This window comes from Carassius gibelio, chromosome B22 (genome assembly GCF_023724105.1).
Source record: "Carassius gibelio isolate Cgi1373 ecotype wild population from Czech Republic chromosome B22, carGib1.2-hapl.c, whole genome shotgun sequence".
Taxonomy (NCBI): Eukaryota; Metazoa; Chordata; class Actinopteri; order Cypriniformes; family Cyprinidae; genus Carassius; species Carassius gibelio.
In genome coordinates this window covers 43857598-43867597 of record NC_068417.1, presented here as the reverse complement: position 1 = coordinate 43867597, position 10000 = coordinate 43857598, and the positions used below count along the sequence as shown (strand labels likewise).

The 10000-nt window shown below is 39.3% G+C and overlaps 6 non-coding genes and 2 pseudogenes across 6 annotated transcripts; all 8 read right to left on the bottom strand.

The window, feature by feature from the left end:
* Positions 1–8: 8 nt before the first annotated feature.
* On the bottom strand, positions 9–127 carry LOC128006777 (uncharacterized; annotated as a pseudogene).
* Positions 128–635: 508 nt separating this feature from the next.
* On the bottom strand, positions 636–754 carry LOC128002150 (5S ribosomal RNA). Its single transcript, XR_008174906.1, has one exon. It is a non-coding gene; the product is annotated as a 5S ribosomal RNA (ribosomal RNA).
* Positions 755–1383: 629 nt separating this feature from the next.
* On the bottom strand, positions 1384–1502 carry LOC128006736 (uncharacterized; annotated as a pseudogene).
* A 221-nt stretch (positions 1503–1723) lies between these two features.
* LOC127999956 (5S ribosomal RNA) lies at positions 1724–1842 on the bottom strand. Its single transcript, XR_008172759.1, has one exon. It is a non-coding gene; the product is annotated as a 5S ribosomal RNA (ribosomal RNA).
* A 369-nt stretch (positions 1843–2211) lies between these two features.
* Positions 2212–2330, bottom strand: LOC127999989 (5S ribosomal RNA). Its single transcript, XR_008172790.1, has one exon. It is a non-coding gene; the product is annotated as a 5S ribosomal RNA (ribosomal RNA).
* A 363-nt stretch (positions 2331–2693) lies between these two features.
* Positions 2694–2812, bottom strand: LOC128002821 (5S ribosomal RNA). Its single transcript, XR_008175558.1, has one exon. It is a non-coding gene; the product is annotated as a 5S ribosomal RNA (ribosomal RNA).
* A 221-nt stretch (positions 2813–3033) lies between these two features.
* Positions 3034–3152, bottom strand: LOC127997558 (5S ribosomal RNA). Its single transcript, XR_008170424.1, has one exon. It is a non-coding gene; the product is annotated as a 5S ribosomal RNA (ribosomal RNA).
* A 4465-nt stretch (positions 3153–7617) lies between these two features.
* Positions 7618–7736, bottom strand: LOC127997547 (5S ribosomal RNA). The gene has a single exon (XR_008170411.1). It is a non-coding gene; the product is annotated as a 5S ribosomal RNA (ribosomal RNA).
* Positions 7737–10000: the final 2264 nt, after the last annotated feature.

Sequence of the window (10000 nt, the reverse complement as noted above, 5' to 3'; positions counted from 1 at the left end):
GTCCAAAAAGGTTACAGCACCTGGTATTCCCAGGCGGTCTGCCATCCAAGTACTAACCAGGCACAAACCTGCTTAGCTTCTGAGATCAGACGAGATCGGGCATAGCCAGGTTGGTATGGCCGCAAGCGAAGTCTGCTGCAAAGAGAGGGCTATTTAAAGACCAGCCATTCTTATCGCCAGTACATTATATAAGTAGGAAAGAAAGCCCAAAAGCTTAAAGCACCTGGTATTCCTAGGCAGTCTCTCATCAAAGTACTAACCAGACCTAAACCTGCTAAGATTCAGAGATCAGGCATTGACTCTTTTTTTTTTTTTTTTTTTTTTAATGAAAGATTATTATATAATTCGTGAAATTTTCCAAAAAGATTAAAGCACCTGGTATTCCCAGGCAGTCTCCCATCCATGTACTAACCAGGCCCAAACCTGCAAATATTCAGAGATCGGCATTGACTCTATTTTTTGGCAAAATTATTATATACTAAGTGAAAAATGTCCAAAAAGCTTACAGCACCTGGTATTCCCAGGCAGTCTCCCATCCATGTACTAACCAGGCCCAAACCTGCTAATATTCAGAGATCGGCATTGACTCTATCTTTTGGCAAAGATATTATATACTAAGTGAAAAATTTCCAAAAAGCTTACAGCACCTGGTATTCCTAGGCGGTCTCCCATCCAAGTACTAACCAGGCCCAAACCTGCTTAGCTTCCGAGATCAGACGAGATCGGTCATAGCCAGGTTGGTATGGCCGTAAGCGAAGTCTGCTGCAAAGAGAGGGCTATTTAAAGAACAGCCAATCTTTTCGCCAGTACATTATATAAGTAGGAAAGAAAACCCAAAAGCTTAAAGCACCTGGTATTCCTAGGCAGTCTCTCATAAAAGTACTAACCAGACCTAAACCTGTTAAGATTCAGAGATCGGGCATTGACTCTTTTTTTTTTTTTAATGAAAGATTATTATATAATTCGTGAAATTTTCCAAAAAGATTAAAGCACCTGGTATTCCCAGGCAGTCTCCCATCCATGTACTAACCAGGTGCAAACCTGCTAATATTCAGAGATCGGGCATTGACTTTTTTTGGGCAAAATTATTATATACTAAGTGAAAAATGTCCAAAAAGCTTACAGCACCTGGTATTCAATCAATCAATCAATCACATTTATTTATATAGTGCTTTAAACAAAATACATTGTGTCAAAGCACTGAACAACATTCATTAGGAAAACAGTGTCTCAATAATGCAAAATTATAATTAAAGGCAGTATATTCCCAGGCAGTCTCCCATCCATGTACTAAACAGGCCCAAACCTGCTAATATTCAGAGATCAGGCACTGACTCTATTTTTTGGCAAAATTATTATATACTTAGTGAAAAATGTCCAAAAAGCTTACAGCACCTGGTATTCCCAGGCGGTCTCCCATCCAAGTACTAACCAGGCCCAAAACTTCTTAGCTTCCGAGATCAGACGAGATCGGACATAGCCAGGTTGGTATGGAAGTAAGCGAAGTCTGCTGCAAAGAGAGGGCTATTTAAAGACAAGCCAATCTTATCGCCAGTACATTATATAAGTAGGAAAGAAAACCCAAAAGCTTAAAGCACCTGGTATTCCTAGGCAGTCTCTCATAAAAGTACTAACCAGACCTAAACCTGCTAAGATTCAGAGATCGAGCATTGACTCTATTTTTTGGCAAAATTATTATATACTAAGTGAAAAATGTCCAAAAAGCTTACAGCACCTGGTATTCCCAGGCGGTCTCCCATCCAAGTACTAACCAGGCCCAAACCTGCTTAGCTTCCGAGATCAGACGAGATCGGGCATAGCCTGGTTGGTATGGCCGTAAACGAAGTCTCCTGCAAAGTCTGCTGCAAAGAGAGGGCTATTTAAAGACCAGCCAATCTTATTGCCAGTACATTATATAAGTAGGAAAGAAAACCCAAAAGCTTAAAGCACCTGGTATTCCTAGGCAGTCTCTCATCAAAGTACTAACCAGACCTAATCCTGCTAAGATTCAGAGATCGGGCATTGACTCTATTTTTTGGCAAAATTATTATATACTAAGTGAAAAATGTCCAAAAAGCTTACAGCACCTGGTATTCCCAGGCGGTCTCCCATCCAAGTACTAACCAGGCCCAGACCTGCTAATATTCAGAGATCGGCATTGACTCTATTTTTTGGCAAAATTATTGTATTCTAAGTGAAAAATTTCCAAAAAGCTTACAGCACCAGGTATTCCCAGGCGGTCTCCCATTCAAGTACTAACCAGGCCCAAACCTGCTTAGCTTCCAAGATCAGACGAGATCGGGCATAGCCAGGTTGGTATGGCCGTAAGCGAAGTCTGCTGCAAAGAGAGGGCTATTTAAAGATCAGCCAATCTTATCGCCAGTACATTATATAAGTAGGAAAGAAAACCCAAAACTTAAAGCACCTGGTATTCCTAGGCAGTCTCTCATCAAAGTACTAACCAGACCTAAACCTGCTAAGATTCAGAGATCAGGCATTGACTCTTTTTTTTTTTTTAATGAAAGATTATTATATAATTCGTGAAATTTTCCAAAAAGATTAAAGCACCTGGTATTCCCAGGCAGTCTCCCATCCATGTACTAAGAAGGCCCAAACCTGCTAATATTCAGAGATCGGGCATTGACTCTATTTTTTGGCAAAATTATTATATACTAAGTGAAAAATGTCAAAAAAGCTTACAGCACCTGGTATTCCCAGGCGGTCTCCCATCCAAGTAATAACCAGGCCCAAACCTGCTTAGCTTCCGAGATCAGACGAGATCAGGCATAGCCAGGTTGGTATGGCCGTAAGCGAAGTCTGCTGCAAAGAGAGGGCTATTTAAAGACCAGCCAATCTTATCGCCAGTACATTATATAAGTAGGAAAGAAAACCCAAAAGCTTAAAGCACCTGGTATTCCTAGGCAGTCTCTCATCAAAGTACTAACCAGACCTAAACCTGCTAAGATTCAGAGATCGGGCATTGACTCTATTTTTTGGCAAAATTATTATATACTAAGTGAAAAATGTCCAAAAAGCTTACAGCACCTGGTATTCCCAGGCGGTCTCCCATCCAAGTACTAACCAGGCCCAAACCTGCTTAGCTTCCGAGATCAGACGAGATCGGGCATAGCCAGGTTGGTATGGCCGTAAGCGAAGTCTGCTGCAAAGAGTGCTGCTGAAGAAGTGGTGCTGCTCTTCTGTCTAGAAATATGGCAAATAGTCTTAGTGTTTATACTTGACTAACTGGGGCCCAGGTCAGGAAGCAGACAGACTGGCTAAACCGACCGTCTGCTAGTTCACTCCCGTCACAGAGGTCAGTTAATTCTCAGCACATAGAGACTCTTTCACCTAGATATCACACTATAGAGACTGTGTCTGTTCCCCGAACTAGAAAATACAAAAAATGTCCAAACCAAGTTAAGGTTAACAATTTAATTGAGGTTCAACAAATAAAAAAACAAATGCAATATGGATAAACAAATGATAAAGATTGGCTTATTGATTATCAGATCCATTTCTACGAAAACACTTTTTGAAAATAATATGATAACTGATCATAATATAGATGTGCTCTGTTTGACAGAAACTTGGCTAAAACCTGATGATTACATTATTTTAAATGAGTCCACCCCCCAAGATTACTGTTATAAACATGAGCCGCGTTTAAAAGGCAAAGGGGGAGGAGTTGCTTCAATTTATAACAACGTTTTTAGGATTTCTCAGAGGGCAGGCTTCAAGTATAACTCGTTTGAAGTAATGGTGCTTCATATAACATTATCCAGAGAAACCAATGTTAATGATAAATCCCCTGTTATGTTTGTACTGGCTACTGTATACAGGCCACCAGGGCACCATACAGACTTTATTAAAGAGTTTGGTGATTTTACATCCGAGTTAGTTCTGGCTGCAGATAAAGTCTTAATAGTTGGTGATTTTAATATCCATGTCGATAATGAAAAAGACGCATTGGGATCAGCATTTATAGACATTCTGAACTCTATTGGTGTTAGACAACATGTTTCAGGACCTACTCATTGTCGAAATCATACTCTAGATTTAATACTGTCACATGAAATTGATGTTGATAGTGTTGAAATTATTCAGCCAAGTGATGATATCTCAGATCATTATTTAGTTCTGTGTAAACTTCATATAGCCAAAATTGTAAATTCTACTTCTTGTTACAAGTATCGAAGAACCATCACTTCTACCACAAAAGACTGCTTTTTAAGTTATCTTCCTGATGTATCCAAATTCCTTAGCATATCCAAAACCTCAGAACAACTTGATGATGTAACAGAAACTATGGACTCTCTCTTTTCTAGCACTTTAAATACAGTTGCTCCTTTACGCTTAAGGAAGGTTAAGGAAAACAGTTTGACACCATGGTATAATGAGCATACTCGCACCCTAAAGAGAGCAGCCCGAAAAATGGAGCGCAGCTGGAGGAAAACTAAACTAGAGGTATTTCGTATTGCTTGGCGGGAAAGTAGCATATCCTATAGAAAAGCATTAAAACCTGCTAGATCTGATTACTTTTCTTCTCTTTTAGAAGAAAACAAACATAACCCCAGGTATTTATTCAATACAGTGGCTAAATTAACGAAAAATAAAGCATCAACAAGTGTTGACATTTCCCAACACCACAACAGTAATGACTTTATGAACTACTTTACTTCTAAAATCGATACTATTAGAGATAAAATTGCAACCATTCAGCCGTCAGCTACCGTATCACATCAGACAGTGCACTATAGACCCCCTGAGGAACAGTTCCACTCATTCTCTACTATAGGAGAGGAAGAATTGTATAAACTTGTTAAATCATTTAAACCAACAACATGTATGTTAGACCCTTTACCATCTAAGCTCTTAAAAAAGGTGCTTCCAGAAGTCATAGGTCCTCTTCTGACTATTATTAATTCCTCATTGTCATTAGGATATGTCCCCAAAACCTTCAAACTGGCTGTTATTAAGCCTCTCATAAAAAAGCCACAACTTGACCCCAGAGAACTTGTTAGTTATAGACCAATCTCGAATCTCCCTTTTCTGTCCAAGATACTAGAAAAGGTGGTATCCTCACAATTATATTCCTTCTTAGAGAATAATGGTATATGTGAGGATTTCCAGTCAGGATTTAGACCGTATCATAGTACTGAGACTGCTCTCCTTAGAGTTACAAATGATCTGCTCTTATCATCTGATCGTGGGTGTATCTCTCTATTAGTTTTATTGGATCTTAGTGCTGCGTTTGACACAATTGACCACAACATTCTTTTGCATAGACTTGAGAACTTTGTTGGCATCAGTGGAAGTGCATTAGCATGGTTTAAATCGTACTTATATGACCGCCATCAGTTCGTAGCAGTGAATGAAGATGTATCATATCGATCACAAGTGCAGTATGGAGTACCTCAAGGCTCAGTACTAGGGCCGCTACTCTTCACGCTTTATATGCTACCCTTGGGAGATATCATCAGGAAACATGGTGTTAGCTTTCACTGTTATGCTGATGATACGCAGCTCTATATTTCCTCGCAGCCTGGTGAAACACACCAATTTGAAAAACTAATGGAATGCATAGTCGATATAAAAAATTGGATGACGAGTAATTTCTTACTGCTAAATTCAGAAAAAACAGAGGTGTTAATCATAGGGCCTAAAAACTCTGCTTGTAATAACCTAGAACACTGTCTAAGACTTGATGGTTGCTCTGTCAATTCTTCGTCATCAGTTAGGAACCTAGGTGTGCTACTTGATCGCAATCTTTCCTTAGAAAGACACGTTTCTAGCATTTGTAAAACTGCATTTTTCCATCTCAAAAATATATCTAAATTACGGCCTATGCTCTCAATGTCAAATGCAGAAATGTTAATCCATGCATTTATGACTTCAAGGTTAGACTATTGTAATGCTTTATTGGGTGGTTGTTCTGCACGCTTGGTAAACAAACTACAGCTAGTCCAAAATGCAGCAGCAAGAGTTCTTACTAGAACCAGGAAGTATGACCATATTAGCCCGGTCCTGTCCACACTGCACTGGCTCCCTATCAAACATCGTATAGATTTAAAAATATTGCTTATTACTTATAAAGCCCTGAATGGTTTAGCACCTCAGTATTTGAATGAGCTCCTTTTACATTATACTCCTCTACGTCCGCTACGTTCTCAAAACTCAGGCAATTTGATAATACCTAGAATATCAAAATCAACTGCGGGCGGCAGATCCTTTTCCTATTTGGCGCCTAAACTCTGGAATAACCCACCTAACATTGTTCGGGAGGCAGACACACTCTTGCAGTTTAAATCTAGATTAAAGACCCATCTCTTTAACCTGGCATACACATAACATACTAATATGCTTTTAATATCCAAATCCGTTAAAGGATTTTTAGGCTGCATTAATTAGGTAAACCGGAACCGCAAACACTTCACATAACACCGTACTTTCTACATCATTAGAAGAATGGCATCTACGCTAATATTTGTCTGTTTCTCTCTTGTTCCGAGGTCACCGTGGCCACGAGATCCAGTCTGTGTCCAGATCAGAGGGTCACTGCAGTCACCCGGATCCAGTACGTATCCAGACCAGATGGTGGATCAGCACCTAGAAAGGACCTCTACTGCCCTGAAAGACAGCGGAGACCAGGACAACTAGAGCCCCAGATACAGATCCCCTGTAAAGACCTTGTCTCAGAGGAACACCAGGACAAGACCACAGGAAACAGATGATTCTTCTGCACAATCTGACTTTGCTGCAGCCTGGAATTGAACTACTGGTTTTCGTCTGGTCAGAGGAGAACTGACCCCCCAACTGAGCCTGGTTTCTCCCAAGGTTTTTTTCTCCATTCTGTCACCGATGGAGTTTCAGTTCCTTGCCGCTGTCGCCTCTGGCTTGCTTAGTTGGGGTCACTTCATCTACAGCGATATCATTGACTTGATTGCAAATAAAAACAGACACTATTTCAACTGAACAGAGATGACATAGCTGAATTCAATGATGAACTGCCTTTAACTATCATTTTGCATTATTGAGACACTGTTTTCCAAATGAATGTTGTTCAGTGCTTTGACGCAATGTATTTTGTTTAAAGCACTATATAAATAAAGGTGATTGATTGATTGATTGAAGAGAGGGCTATTTAAAGAACAGCCAATCTTATCGCCAGTACATTATATAAGTAGGAAAGAAAACCCAAAAGCTTAAAGCACCTGGTATTCCTAGGCAGTCTCTCATAAAAGTACTAACCAGACCTAAACCTGCTAAGATTCAGAGATCGGGCATTGACTTTTTTTTTTTTTTTTTTTATGAAAGATTATTATATAATTTGTGAAATTTTCCAAAAAGATTAAAGCACCTGGTATTCCCAGGCAGTCTCCCATCCATGTACTAACCAGGCCCAAACCTGCAAATATTCAGAGATCGGCATTGACTCTATTTTTTGGCAAAATTATTATATACTAAGTGAAAAATGTCCAAAAAGCTTACAGCACCTGGTATTCCCAGGCAGTCTCCCATCCATGTACTAACCAGGCCCAAACCTGCTAATATTCAGAGATCGGCATTGACTCTATTTTTTGGCAAAATTATTATATACTAAGTGAAAAATTTCCAAAAAGCTTACAGCACCTGGTATTCCCAGGCGGTCTCCCATCCAAGTACTAACCAGGCCCAAACCTGCTTAGCTTCCGAGATCAGACGAGATCGGGCATAGCCAGGTTGGTATGGCCGTAAGCGAAGTCTGCTGCAAAGAGTGCTGCTGAAGAAGTGGTGCTGCTCTTCTGTCTAGAAATATGGCAAATAGTTTTAGTGTTTATACTTGACTAACTGGGGCCCAGGTCAGGAAGCAGACAGACTGGCTAAACCGACCGTCTGCTAGCTGCCTCCCGTCACAGAGGTCAGTTAATTCTCAGCACATAGAGACTCTTTCACCTAGATATCACACTATAGAGACTGTGTCTGTTCCCCGAACTAGAAAATACAAAAAATGTCCAAACCAAGTTAAGGTTAACAATTTAATTGAGGTTCAACAAATAAAAAACAAATGCAATATGGATAAACAAATGATAAAGATTGGCTTATTGATTATCAGATCCATTTCTACGAAAACACTTTTTGTAAATAATATGATAACTGATCATAATATAGATGTGCTCTGTTTGACAGAAACTTGGCTAAAACCTGATGATTACATTATTTTAAATGAGTCCACCCCCCAAGATTACTGTTATAAACATGAGCCGCGTTTAAAAGGCAAAGGGGGAGGAGTTGCTTCAATTTATAACAACGTTTTTAGGATTTCTCAGAGGGCAGGCTTCAAGTATAACTCGTTTGAAGTAATGGTGCTTCATATAACATTATCCAGAGAAACCAATGTTAATGATAAATCCCCTGTTATGTTTGTACTGGCTACTGTATACAGGCCACCAGGGCACCATACAGACTTTATTAAAGAGTTTGGTGATTTTACATCCGAGTTAGTTCTGGCTGCAGATAAAGTCTTAATAGTTGGTGATTTTAATATCCATGTCGATAATGAAAAAGACGCATTGGGATCAGCATTTATAGACATTCTGAACTCTATTGGTGTTAGACAACATGTTTCAGGACCTACTCATTGTCGAAATCATACTCTAGATTTAATACTGTCACATGGAATTGATGTTGATAGTGTTGAAATTATTCAGCCAAGTGATGATATCTCAGATCATTATTTAGTTCTGTGTAAACTTCATATAGCCAAAATTGTAAATTCTACTTCTTGTTACAAGTATCGAAGAACCATCACTTCTACCACAAAAGACTGCTTTTTAAGTTATCTTCCTGATGTATCCAAATTCCTTAGCATATCCAAAACCTCAGAACAACTTGATGATGTAACAGAAACTATGGACTCTCTCTTTTCTAGCACTTTAAATACAGTTGCTCCTTTACGCTTAAGGAAGGTTAAGGAAAACAGTTTGACACCATGGTATAATGAGCATACTCGCACCCTAAAGAGAGCAGCCCGAAAAATGGAGCGCAGCTGGAGGAAAACAAAACTAGAGGTATTTCGTATTGCTTGGCGGGAAAGTAGCATATGCTATAGAAAAGCATTAAAACCTGCTAGATCTGATTACTTTTCTTCTCTTTTAGAAGAAAACAAACATAACCCCAGGTATTTATTCAATACAGTGGCTAAATTAACGAAAAATAAAGCCTCAACAAGTGTTGACATTTCCCAACACCACAACAGTAATGACTTTATGAACTACTTTACTTCTAAAATCGATACTATTAGAGATAAAATTGCAACCATTCAGCCGTCAGCTACCGTATCACATCAGACAGTGCACTATAGACCCCCTGAGGAACAGTTCCACTCATTCTCTACTATAGGAGAGGAAGAATTGTATAAACTTGTTAAATCATTTAAACCAACAACATGTATGTTAGACTCTTAAAAGAGGTGCTTCCAGAAGTCATAGGTCCTCTTCTGACTATTATTAATTCCTCATTGTCATTAGGATATGTCCCCAAAACCTTCAAACTGGCTGTTATTAAGCCTCTCATAAAAAAGCCACAACTTGACCCCAGAGAACTTGTTAGTTATAGACCAATCTCGAATCTCCCTTTTCTGTCCAAGATACTAGAAAAGGTGGTATCCTCACAATTATATTCCTTCTTAGAGAATAATGGTATATGTGAGGATTTCCAGTCAGGATTTAGACCGTATCATAGTACTGAGACTGCTCTCCTTAGAGTTACAAATGATCTGCTCTTATCATCTGATCGTGGGTGTATCTCTCTATTAGTTTTATTGGATCTTAGTGCTGCGTTTGACACAATTGACCACAACATTCTTTTGCATAGACTTGAACACTTTGTTGGCATCAGTGGAAGTGCATTAGCATGGTTTAAATCGTACTTATATGACCGCCATCAGTTCGTAGCAGTGAATGAAGATGTATCATATCGATCACAAGTGCAGTATGGAGTACCTCAAGGCTCAGTACTAGGG